The sequence below is a fragment of the Phyllobates terribilis genome, unplaced genomic scaffold, assembly GCF_046119375.1.
Source record: "Phyllobates terribilis strain yellow unplaced genomic scaffold, ASM4611937v1 Scaffold_7__3_contigs__length_470593459, whole genome shotgun sequence".
Lineage (NCBI taxonomy): Eukaryota > Metazoa > Chordata > Amphibia > Anura > Dendrobatidae > Phyllobates > Phyllobates terribilis.
In genome coordinates, this window is record NW_027362767.1 from 59,439,259 (window position 1) to 59,453,009 (window position 13,751).

The following is a 13,751-nucleotide window of genomic DNA, read 5'->3' on the forward strand; positions in this document are numbered from 1 at the left end:
AATCTGCCTCCCCTCTCGAGGTTACAAAAAGGGAAACGTCATCGGCGTACGCCACTACCCTCAAGGTGGCATCTGGCTCCACCTGGTCCATCCCGACTCCCACCAACGGTCCACGCTCCACCCTCCTTAGAAGGGGGTCAATCGCAAATACGTATAACAGTGGGCTCAGTGGACAGCCCTGGCGGACACCAGACTTCACCTCAAAAGGGGGTCCGACCCAACCGTTCACAAGTGGAAAAGTCTCTGCCCCATTGTATAAAACTCTCAACCAATCAACAAACCTCCCGGGCAGACCGTACCTCAGAAGGACGGACCAGAGGTACTCGTGGTTAACCCGGTCAAAGGCTTTCGCCTGGTCTAAGGACAGCAAGTACCCCTTCCAGTGACCTGACCTGCTCTGCTCCACTGCCTCTCGGACACCGAGCACAGCACTAAATGTGCTGCGGCCTGGAACAGAGCAGTGCTGGGCCCCCGAAAGGAGCCGGGGTGCAAATTTCACCAACCGATTAAAAAGTACCTTTGCCAGAACCTTTCGGTCCGTATTGAGAAGCGCTATGGGACGCCAATTCTCAATACGTGACGAGTCTTTACCCTTTGACAGAATAATCAGGGCTGACTTCCTCATTGAACTGGGCAGAGCGTCCGAGGAGAGACACTCATTAAACACCTCAGTCAAGAGGGGGACCAAGGAGTCCCTAAAAGTCTTGTAAAACTCGGATGTTAAGCCATCCGGACCAGGCGACTTTTTGGGCCGGAGCCCATCAACCGCCCGTCTCACTTCCTCTTCCCTGATTGCTTCCACCAAAACATGAAGAGAGGCGTCATCCCCTGGCTCAGGGATGGTTTCAGCCAGGAAAGCCGACATCTCATCCCGATCAGGTTCCCTCCCCCCCAAGAGGTGCGAGTAGAAGGATCTGACCACCTCCAGGATCCCTGATTTGGATCTGTTCAGGGACCCCGTACTGTCGATCAGTCCTGTTACCACCTTACAACTCACTGACATCCTGCAGTTCCTGTAAGGGTCGGGCGAGCGGTACCTCCCGAAATCCCTCTCAAAAACCAAGGATGTGTGCCTATCATACTGGCACCCCTTGAGCAAGGCCTTCACCCTAGAGACTTCCTCACGGTCCCCTCCAGTCGAGACGAGCTGCTCGAGTTTCCTCCCCAGATCCCGATACAGGCGGTGCCTGTTCAGGCACCTGAGGCTCGAGAGCTGACGGAAGAACCTTGCAACCCTTCTTTTGAAGATCTCCCACCACTCAGACTTAGTACTACAGAGACCCAAGAGAGGTACCTGGCTCTGAAGAAATTCCTCAAAGGATTGTCTTACATCAGCTTCTTCCAACAGGGACGAATTCAGCTTCCACAGGCCTCTCCCCATCCGGGGGGTCTCTATAACATTCAAGGAAAAGAAAATGAAACAGTGATCGGAGAATTCCACCTCCACAGCGGACACTGCAGAAGAGACGGCCTCCTCCTTTAAATAAAACCTATCTATCCTAGACCTACTGCTACCCCTATGAAAGGTGAAACCCCCGTGACCTGGGGTGTGCCGGATGTGGACATCCACCAGGCGAGCTTCACTTGTTATGCTATTCAGGGCTATGCTATCATAAGCCAGCCGGTCTCCGGGGCCTCCCCTATCACGGGATCTAGTTACAGTGTTAAAATCCCCACCGAAAACCACCTGCCGGCTTGTAAAAAGATAGGGCTTGACCTTCAGGAAGAGACATTTACGGTCCCACTTAGATTGCGGGCCGTAGATATTAATGAGCCGGAGCTCCTGTCCCCTCATGAAGACGTCAAGAACCAAGCACCTCCCCATTTCTACCTCAATCACCCGTCTGCATTCCACCGAAGCGGCCTTAAAAAGGACCGCTACCCCGCTATACGGCTCGGCCGCAAGAGACCAGTATGAGGGCCCACACCTCCACTCCCTCTTTGCTTTATAAATGGCCCCCATGTCCGTTAGTCTGGTCTCCTGCAAAAATAAAATGTCAGCCTCAACTTGGGTGAAAAAATCAAAGGCCGTAAATCTGGCCGCATCTGACTTTATACTGGCGACATTAATCGACGCCAGAGTCAACGGGGTAGGTTCTGCCATCATGGGTGATTGAGTTAGATGGCCTTCTTTTTCCCCGTACCCCCCTTTTTCCTCTCGCCTTCTGAGGAGGAGCCCGAGTCACCCCTCCTCTTTAGGGATACCGAGGTGTCCATGCCCGCCCCTCCAGCATCGGACACTTCCTTCCTAGCACAGGTTTCCTCGCCTCCAGACCCCGGGGCAGTCCCCCCCCCAGGGGCAGCCGAGTCCCCCGGGGGACAGACCCCGCCGCCCCCTGAAGGTACCCCAGATGTTGTCTTCGGCTCCTTACCCCCAACCTCCGACACAGCAGAGTCATCGAGGGCTTGGAACCGATTGGAGAGGGGGATCAGAGGGGAGCCGGTGAGCCCTTCCGTAGGCACCGTAGTGGTCAAGGGGGGGGGGGCTTTAGTTTTTTTTACCCTTTTCCTGTTCTTTTTCCTCCGACTACTGGTACTTTTGTCACCTGATTTTTTTGGCTGCTCCACCACCTCCTCATCCAGACTTTCATACTGGGAGGAGTTATCGGAAGCAGCCGCCTCCTCCCTCTCCATCCTCCTGATCTCCTCGCTCACCGCCTTTTCCCCCAGGGCCTCAGAGGCTCCGGCTGCAACCTCCGGGGAGGGGACAGTCATCACCCCAGTCGCCTGGGGCTTATCCTGCCCCCTGTCCCTTCGGCGCCTCACCTGTTGCCACTGGTGGGCAGGTGTATTTGCCTCGCCTTTCCTCCCTGACCCCTCAACTCCCCTCCCGCCCCCACCTCCAGTTCCAGCAGAAGATGAACCACTGGGGACCCCCCCGCGGCCCTCCTCCGCCTGACCAGAGATGGTGTTGGAAAAGGAATGTGGGCAGCGGCTATACGGGTGACCTAGATCACCACACAGGTGACATCTAATGTCACCACAGGCCGCGGCCAGATGACCTACCCCGCCACACAAGGCACATTTCTGCACCTTGCAGCCCGCGCTGAAGTGGCGGGGGTCACCGCACCTGTGGCAGACCTTCGGCTGCCCCTGGTAGAAGATCAGGATCCTGTCCCTCCCCAGGAATGCCGAGGAGGGGATGTGAGTGACAGTACCACCTGAAACCTTCAATTTCATCATGAAGGTCCAGCCCCCTGACCAAATGCCGAACTCGTCCCTGTTCTTCTTTGGGACCTCTGTGACTTCCCCATAACGAGAAAGCCACGTCATAATATCGATCCCTGAGAGTGACTCGTTATTTGTTAGAACGGTCACCCTCTTTACGCCATTTTGGCGAGACACCGCCTGTACGGCAAAGTCTCGCCAGCCGGGCTCCCCCTTCACCAATTCAAAATTCGACCAGAAAAGCTCTAAGCCCTCCGGCCGAACAAAACTGATGTCAAAGATGGAGGTACCAAAAGGATGGATCAGGGCAAAGATGTCAATTGCCCTGAAGTCCATCTTCAGGAGGAGCTCCACGACCCTCGCTCTAGGCGGGCACGCTTCACTACCCCTCCACCGAAGACGGACTACATTCCTCCTGGCCACCCCCTGCCCGGCTGTCGGGAGGGACCACACTGTTTCCCCCTCCCTTTTATCTTGGAAGGCAGCCTGGCCATGCCTGTCCAGCCAAAAGGCCAGATCCACCTCTCTTTCCTCTACTGTGATCGTCCGTTCTCCCTTCTTGAGGGCCTCCAGAAAACGGCGTCGCAAGTCACCGTCCCTGAGGTCCAGAGGCGAGGAAACCCCCTGAGAGGACCCCGAGGCCCCAGCCACTACCCCCGCAAAACTCCGGGGGCTCGCGGCCGGGGGAGCAGATGGACCAGTCCCCCCCCCATGCTCCCCGCTACCAACAGACACTCCATTTACGCACCCTACCGCAGACACCCCACCATTTGCATCCCCAGCCACAGACACATTCGTACCCACACCATCCCCATTTGTGTCTACAATCACCCCACTCGCCCCGCCCCCACTCCCATGTGCACCGGGGTCAATGTTTTTCTTTTTTTGTGTACACTTTCTGGGCACAGTTTCACTACCACCGTCCATATTACTTGTGTTGCCAGTACTGCCACCTGCTGGTGGCATCTTCCCTGCCAGGGGGTTCACTTTTAATGCTGCTGGCCTATCAAGCACCACACTGCAGGACTTAAGCAGTGCAGCACCACTGCTCCCAGCATACCTGGAGCTTCCTGATTTACTGGCAGGAAGAGAGCCAGGTGTAGCTCCTCCCACTGCACCATCCAGCCCTGCTGCAGCTTTCCTGGATACCCGCAGTGCCGGATCCCCTGCCCCAGGTAAGCCCCCAGACACAGCGGACCCCGGCACACAGGCACCCGCATCAGCTACAGCGGCAGCCCCCACACTGGCACTGGCCGCAGCTGTGGTGTCTGTTGCTCCAGGAGCAGCCACCGGCGCCGGCGCTAAGCCCCGCCCCCCGGGCGTGACCACGCCCACATGGGCAGACCCGGCTCGGGAAGCCACGCCCCCAGCGCCCGGCAGCACAGTACTGCTCACTGTGGCCACTCCTACATGGGCGGCCCCCACCTGTGAAGCCACACCCCCTGCACCCGGCAGCACAGTGCGGCCCTCCGTGGCCACTCCCACATGGGTGGGGGACGCCAGGGAGGCCACGCCCCCCGAAAATGGCCGCGACGGGACCCCCAAAACCGGCCCGGAGCTGGGTCTACTCTCGGGGGTCCCTGATCCAGCGGCATCAATTCCCGGAGGCACAGCTCCCCCCACCGTCACTCCCTTAGCCACAAAGAGCTTGGCAACAGCTACTCCGGCGGCCGGCCCCAGGCTAGGCCACTCCCCCTCGGCATCCACCGGCGGCAGAGCCCCCAGCGCCGACCCCTTACTGGGCCCCTGCGCCGGGGGCCCCGACTTCGCCACGGACCCCGCCGGGGGAGCAGGCCCCACCACCTTCCTTTTATGAACCGGCTCTGCCGGAGCTGCAGGCCCCGCACTTTTTGCCCCGCCATTTGCCTTACCGGATGCCTGGGTCCCCAAAAGTGATCCAGATTTAACGGATCCGTGAGTGAGGGACCCAGACACTTTCCCAGCACACGCCGCCGGAGATGCGGCCCCGGCTGCCGGTGTGCCGCCAGCAGAGCAGGTGGCAGCGGCAGTTACGCTCGCCGCCCCCCGCACGCCAGCAGGCACACCAGGTGCCAGGCCAGCCCCCTCTCTCACAGGGGACCCAGCCTGAGCACCACCATGGTTTTTGCCCGCCGCCGGGCCGCCCTCCGTGCCATGCTCCATGTCAGACACATCCGACACACCACCTTCATTACTACAAACAGAGGTGGCGCTCTGCGTACCATGGCCTATAGTCTCCCCGCCCCCTCGCTGCAGACCCACATCAGGGCCCAAGCCGGGGTGGGTGGCGGGTGCCGCACAACGGGACCGGGGGGCCCCAGAGAGGGGGACATACACAAATTTATGTGTTACCGATGTTTTCTTTTTCATAGCTCTCTTCGCTTTCCTCTTCATCCCCCTCCCGGTTGCCTCGTCCTCGCAGATCTCATCCCCGAACGTCAGCTGGTTAAAACGTACCGGGGACTCAATCTGCCTGATCTGCTTCATGACGAGGCAGCCCCCCTCACTAGTACTACCACCATCCTCATCCTCCCCTTCGCTCCCGCTGCCCTCTGAAGGGCTAGAGTCAGACGGGAGAGCCATCTGCTGAGGGGCTATCCCGCTATGCGATGCCTGGAGATCACTTACCAGGCCACCAGATGGCGGGTAGGGTGCAACCTCCTCTTCACAGTCCTCTTCCTCCTCATCCTCCACCGCCACCACCTGGCTGGAGCTCCGTGACCCCTCCAGAGATCCACCGGCCATGGCTCTGAACCGGTCGTCGTTCTCCAACTTTTCTCTGAATGGCCCGCTGCCGGCCAGGATGGTACACCGCCGGTTCTCCACTTCCTGGATGGCCTTCTTAATCCTCCTGACCGCGGCAGATAGCTCAGGCTTCTTGCTGCTAGAGGCCCTGTCGGACCTCTCCTGAGCTACCCTCAACTCCCCCCAGAGGGATTTTAGCTTCCTAGAGGCGTCCTCATACTCGCAGAGCTGCGCATGGATGCGGGAGCCATAGATGACAGTGGACTCCTTCGCCACCTTGGTGCCCCAATCAGGGGGCACCGCTGCAGCACCCCTGCATGTACTCGGCCTACCTCCGGGGGGAGGAGCTGCCGCGGCCGTGGCCTCAGGGGTCCCTCTGGTCTTCATGCCGGACGCCTTGCCTTTTCCGGACCTGGTCATCCCAGCCACGATGGTATTCCTCCTGCCCCCCGCCGGCTTGGACCGGGGGGCAGGAGCTGGGGGCCCAGCCCCGGAGGCCAATCCCACAGCAAGCCTCCTTTCCTGGGAAGGGGGCAGACAAAAAGTCCCAGATGGTAAAGGCAAAACCTCCCTTCCCAGGAGCTCTCTCCACACACCAAACACAGCAGCACACGGCAGGCTCCACCTCTTCCTCCTCCTGCAACCGTGGCTGCTGGCATGAGACTTGCCCTCCAATAGATCCTTGTAAATGGATTTAAAGTGTATTCATTCAAATTAGAGAGACAATTTAAATTAAAAAGCTTAGAGCTGCCTCCACCACAGGGGGGCTCTCTCGACCCACCAGCGGACAGGCACCAGTATTGGGAGAGGGGGGCTGGCCGTCAGGGTTCACCGCGGCTCTGGCACAAACCCGGCGACACGGAGGTGGCACGGGCAGGAGCGGACTGGCCGTGTCGGCTTCTCACTTTTTGGATTTTAGAAGGGCATGACATGCCTATATCTGTGTCTCCCCCTCCTTTTACTCCTCCACCTCTTTTATTTTCGCATGACTATATGTACTTGTCACTTTTCCATGTGTTAGTTATGTCTTCTGAGCAGTTTGTCAGCTTTTGGACACCTTTGAAGGTGTTTTCTATGTGTTTCTATGTGTTTTTGTTTGCCTGCCATTGGTTTTAACGGTGTTCGAAGGTGTTCGACGAACAGTTCGACGAACAGTTCGGCGAACACACGGGTGTTCGACGAACCGAACCGAACTCGAACACTACGGGGGTGGCTCAACACTATTCAGAACTCCTCAGTGCTTTGTTTCCATCCATTTCTGGGGGCTTCTTGAAGTATGTTTGGGGTCATTGTCCTGCTGGAAGACCCATGACCTAGGATGCAAACCCAGCTTTCTGACACTGGACACTACATTGTGACCCAAAATCCTTTGGTAATCTTCAGATTTCACGATGCCTTGCACACAGTCAAGGCACCCAGTGCTAGAGGCAGCAAAACAACCCCAAAACTTCTTTGAACTTCCACCATATTTGACTGTAGTTACTGTGTATTTTCTTTGTAGGTCTCATTCAGTTTTCAGTAAACAGTGGAATGATGCGCTTTACCAAAAAGCTCTATCTTGGTCTCATCTGTCCACAAGACATTTTGGCAGAAAGATTTTGGCAAACTAAATTATCTGGTTTCAGGTGTGATTTGCATATTGCTCACACCTGTTACTTGACACAGGTGAGTTTAAACGAGCATCACATGCTTAATAATAATAATAATAATAATAATAATTTATATTTATATAGCGCCAACATATTACACAGCACTTTACAATTAAGTGGGGGCATATACAGACAATAAATTCAATACAATTTAAGGACAGTTTAAACAGTTACATTAGGAGTGAGGTCCCTGCTCGCAAGCTTACATTCTACAAGGAAATGGGGGGACACAATAGGTGAAAAGTGCTTGTTATTTCAGGTCTGGCAATTATAATAAATAGGGATTTTCATATAAAGCTGTATGATCCGGTCATCAGCCAGTATGTTTAAGTGCAATACTCAAGTACCGAGTGCAGTTATCTTGTGCATGGAGGGTGTGGAGATAGATGAAGAGTAGGCAACAGATTCTGAATAATATTTAGAAGGAGGGAACAGGGGAGAGTTAATTTAGTAGTTAAGGTGGTAGGCTTGTTTAAAGAGATGGGTTTTTAAAGCGCCCTTGAAGACATGGGGGCTAGGTGACGCGTCCCCTGGGCCAAGTGTACACGCGTGTGGGTTACCCGGAGCCAGGTCTCTGGGGGTTGTAGTCTCCGTGGCGGCGACCCGGTCCCGTGGCTCAGGGTGGTCAAACCAGTGGCAGTCTTTATAGGGTTTTGTGGTTTAATGTCCGACTACGCCACCCGTGGATTGCAGTCAGGGTGTACCGCCGCTGCAAGGCAGTCCGCTGAGGCTGGTGTGGTGTGCGCAGCTAAAGATGGGATAACTCCCCACGGGAAGAGTATGGCCTCAGGGCAGGGAATGTGGATGATGGGAGTGATGGTGCGCGGGCGTCCCAGTACTAGTAGTGCTGTATGCGGTGAGAAAGCAGGAACAACTCAGAGTCTTTGCAGTGCAGTTCAGGGTCTTTACTGATGATATTAAGGCAGACCCTCCCGGGAGTACTGGCTAGCATAAGGGGCCTGGTCAGTCTGCGAGCAAGCAGGAGTTCCCCTGGCCAGGTGGAGTTGTAGGCCTCCCCGTCTATCTGCACTCTTCCTGGCTACCTTGCTGTAAGCGAGTGGAAGTAGCCCACGTCCCTGAGTATACCGTGTGGTGCTCACCCGTATGGCTGGTGACTTGGGGCCTTCTGATAGCCTCCGCTCCTCGATGGCGGTGCTGGTCCCTTCCTTGTGACTGAGCCTCCGGGCTTCTATGGCCAGAGGACCTGGAATCCCCTGCCGGCTGGGTTCTGCTGCTGGACTTAGAGGTTCCCACAGCCTCGGACTCCGTTGTCCGGTAGTAATCTCTTCAGCCAGGACGAGCAATATATCTGCTTCCAGTCCCTGGCACTCAGCTCCTGCTCCTACAGAGCTCCTAGCTGTTTCTCGCCCTGTGTCTGGAACTGCACTCCAGGCTCTCACTGTCTAACCCCGCCCCAGACCCAGTTTATATAGGGCAGATTCCTCCCCTCCCAGGTCTGGGCAGGAGGTGTTGCATGCTTAAGGGCTCCTGACCAGGAAACCTCCCACTTGCTCTCAGACGTAATATTTCTATTACTGTGGTAACCAGACCCCTGGGGTGCCACACTAGGCATCAGTCGGATCGCCTGGGGTAGAGCATTCCAGAGAACTGGTGCAGCACGAAAGAAGTCTTGGAGACTGAGGTGCGAGGTTTGGATTATGGGGGATGTTAGTCTTAGGTCATTTGTAGAATGGAGGGCACGTGTAGGGCGATAAGCAGAGATGAGAGAGGAGATATAAGATGGTGCAGAACTGTGGAGAGCTTTGTGGGTGAGAGCAATGAGTTTATATTAGACCCTGTAGAGGATGGGCAACCAGTATAAAGACTGGCACAAGATGGAGGCATCAGTGAAGCTGCTGGACAGAAATACGACCCTGGCTGCCGTATTCAGAATGGATTGGAGAGGAGAAAGTTTGGTAAGAGGGAGACCGATCAGAAGAGAGTTGCAGTAGTCCAGACGAGAGTGAATAAGAGCGACAGTCAGAGTTTTAGCAGTTTCAAAGGTTAGAAAAGGTCGGATTCTGGAGATGTTTTTAAGATGCATGTGACAAGAGCGAGTGAGTGATCGGATATGGGGAGTAAAGGAAAGGTTAGTGTCGAATATGACCCCAAGGCAGCGGGCGTGCTGCTTGGGAGTTATGGTTGAACCCTCCAAGGTAATTTCGATGTTAGGTAGAATTGGGTTAGTAGAGGGGAGAAACACAAGAAGTTCAGTTTTAGAGAGATTCAGTTTAAGATAGAGGGAGGACATGATGTTAGAGACAGCGGACAGACAATCCTTAGTATTTTGTATTAGGGTAGGGGTGATGTCAGGTGAAGAGGTGTATAATTGGGTGTCGTCAGCATTGAGATGATACTGGAACCCAAATCTGCTGATTGTTTGTCCAATAGGGGCAGTGTATAGAGAGAAGAGGAGGGGGCCTAGGACTGAGCCCTGCGGGACCCCGATAGTAACGGGATGAGGAGAGGAAGAGTAGCCGGCAAAAGATACCGTGAAGGAGCGGTCAGAGAGGTAGGAGCAGAACCATGAGAGTGTGGTGTCCTTGAGGCCTATAGAGCGGAGCATAGTGAGGAGGAGCTGGTGATCCACAGTGTCAAATGCTGCAGAGAGATCCAGGAGAATCAGCAGGGAGTAGTGACCTTTAGATTTAGTTGTTAGTAAATCATTAGAGACTTTAGTGAGGGCAGTTTCAGTGGAGTGTAAGGAGCGGAAACCAGATTGTAGAGGGTGAGAAGAGAGTTATCTAAGAGATAGCGGATTAGGCGGGAGTGGACCACTCGTTCCAGGAGTTTAGAGATGAAAGGAAGGTTAGAGACAGGTCTGTAGTTAGCAGTGCAGTTCTGGTCCAGGGATGGCTTTCTAACCCCTTCATGACCGGAGCATTTTCCGTTTTTGCATTTTCGTTTTTTGCTCCCTTTGTTACCAGAGCCATAGCGTTTTTATTTTTTGGGCAATATGGCTATGTGAGGGCTTATTTTTTGCAGGATGAGTTGTACTTTTAAACGCCATTACTAGTTTTACCATATCGTGTACTGGAAAACGGGAAAAAAATTCCAAGTGCGGTGAAATTGCAAAAAAAATGCAATACCACAGATGTTTTTTTTTTTTTTTACCACGTTCACTGAATGCTAAAACTGACCTTCCATTCTTAATTTCCAGGTCATTACGATTTCGTAGATACCAAACATGTATAGGTTCTTTCTTATTTAAGTGGTGAAAAAAAAATCCAAAGTTTGCTAAAAAAAAAAAAAATGGTGCAATTTTCCAAGACCCGTAGCGTCTCCATTTTTCTGGATCTGGGGCCGAGTGAGGGCTTATTTTTTGCGCACCAAGCTAAAGTTTTTATTGATACCATTTTGGGGTAGATCCGATGTTTTGATCACCCGTTATTGCATTTTATTGCAATGTTGCGGTGACAAAAAAAATGTAATTCTGGCGTTTAGAATTTTTTTCTCATTTCGCCGTTTACCGATTGGATTAATTATTTTTTTATATTGATAGATTGGGCGATTCTGTACGCGGCGATACCAAATATGTGTATGTGGGATTTATTTTTTATCATTTTATTTTGAATGGGGAGAAAGGGGGGTGATTTAAACTTTTATATTTTTTTAATATTTTTAAAAACTTTTTTTTAAAACATTTTGCATGCTTCTATAGTCTCCATAGGAGACTAGAAGCAGCACTTGTCTGATCGCCTCTGCTACATATAGATGATCAGCAGATCACTTGTATGTAGCAGAAATGGTCCTGTGCTATGAGTGCCGACCACTAGGTGGCGCTCATAGCGACCAGCTCATGACAACAACTGGTGTCTGCTGCAGACCCCGGGTTGTCATGCTGATCCATTGGTGACCTGCAATCACGCGACGGGGTCACCGATCGGCGGGGTAAGTGACGCGCTTCCGTTGCGGCGCTGTTAAATGCCGCTGTCAGAGATTGACAGCGGCATTTAACTAGTTTACAGCCGCGGGTGGATCGCGATTCCACCCGTGGCTGTTGCGGGCACATGTCAGCTGTAATAATCAGCTGACATGTGCCCAGTTCAGTGCGGGCTCACCGCCAGAGCCCTCACTGAACTGGGTGTCATGACACAGGACGTATTAATACGTGTAAAGGGGCTATGATAGCATGTTTAAATGAGGAGGGAAAGATACCTGAAGAAAGAGAGAGGTTAAATATTTTAGTCAGGTGAGTGATGACCACCGGTGAGAGAGGCTGCAGGAGATGTAAAGGAATGGGGTCACTGTTGCAGATTGTAGGTCGAGAAGAAATGAGAAGCTGGGTAACTTCTTCTTCTGTAACAGGCTCAAAGGTGGCTAGTGAGCTTTAAGTGCGGCAGGGAAGGGGATCCAGGCACTGGGGAGATTGGGCTGAGATGTCCTGATGGATGTGGTTGATTTTTTCTAGGAAATAAGTGGCCAGATCCTTCCCACTGAGGTTGGTGGTGGGGGCCTGTGCTTTAGGTTTCAGGAGGGAGTTTAAGGTTTCAAAAAGTCATTTTGGATTGTTGGACAGTGAAGTGATGAGGGTGGTGAAGTAGGATTGTTTGGCCAGATGAAGGGCAGAGTTATAGGTTTTGAGCATGAATTTTGAGCATGAAGTCCTCTGCTAAAAGAGATTGTCTCCACTGACGCTCAGCACACCTTGAGCAATGCTGAAGAAAGCGTGTTTGCATTGTGTGCCAGGGCTGCCGTTGTCTGTGTCGGGTCTTTATGCATGTAGAAGGTGCTGCTTCATCTAGGGCGCTTTTCAGTGTATTACTATAGTGTGACAATGCTAAGTCCGGACAGGAGAGGGAGGAGATGGGGGCTAAAGATGTGTGGAGATTGTCCATAAGCTGCTGGGTATTAATGGTATGTGTATTCCTATAAGTGTGGTAAGTGGGGGTGTCCCGGGTGAGGAGACAGTTCTTGACAGAGAAGGAAAGAAGGTTATGGTCTGAGAGCGGGAGAGGGGAGTTAGTAAAATCATGTGACGCGCCCCTGGGCCTGTGTCGCGCTGCGGTGCGCACGCGGGCGCTTACCCGGAGCCGGATCCGTGGAGGGTTGTAATCTCGTGGCGGTGACCCGGTCCGTGCCCAGGGAGTCAAACTAGACGGCAGTCTATTAGTAGTAAATAGTTGATGACTACGCCACCCGTTGACTGCAGCCAGGAAGCTGCTGCTGCAGGGCAGACCGCTGAGGCCGGTGGTAGGATTGTGCAGCGTGATAGTATAACCCCCAACGGGAGGGGTATGGCCTCAGGGCAGCCGACGTGGATGATGGGGGTAGCAGGAACCACTCAGAGACGGTACGGTGTAGTTCAGGGTCTTTACTGGTAACAACGATAGACCCTCCCGGAGTACTTGCTAGTGAACGGGGCCTGGTCAGTCTTTGAGCAGATGGGATCTCCCCTGGCCAGGCGTAGTTGTAGGCCTTCCAAACTGACTATACTCTTCTGGCTACCTTGCTAGAAGCTGATGTAAGTAGCCCACGTCCCTGAGTGTACCGTGTGGTGCTCACCCGTATGGCCGGTGACTCGGGGCCTTCTAATGGCTTCCGCTCCACGATGGCGGTGCTGGTCCCACGCGTGTGACCGTGCCTTCGGGCTTCTGGGCCAGAGGACCTGAAATCCCCTGCCCGACGGATTCTGCTGCTGGGTAGGAGTTAGTCCCCACAGCCTCGGACTCCGGGTCCGGTAAAGAATCTTCTTAGTCAGGGCGAGCTCTGTAGCTGCCAGCCCCTGACTCCTTGTAACTCTGCTGTTTCCTATGCTGCTTCTCTTCTCCACTCTCCTTGTCTGACTCACCCTGCCTCAGCCCCGGGTTTATACAGGGGAAGTTCTTCCCCTCCCAAGACTGGGCAGGAGGTGTGGCATGCACAGGATCCCTGACCAAAGGACCTCCCACCTGCTCTCAGACATAATATCTCTATCACTGTGGCAACCAGACCCCTGGGGTGTCACATTCCCCCCTAGTGAAATTTAGTACTCCGGGACTAAACACATTTAGAAAAACATAACAAAGTATAACAATAACAATACTATAAGAAAAACACATAAGATGGTTACGGCGTGTCCGCAACCGGATGCAGTCTTTGAAGAAAAGCAAAGGTGTCCATTTCACCAACACAGGGAGACGTAACCAGGTAGGGGTCTGTCCTACCCCGAGTCCTTAACAGTCTCTAGTCCATCCTGGGTTACGCTCCAACTATATACAAGGATTCCCG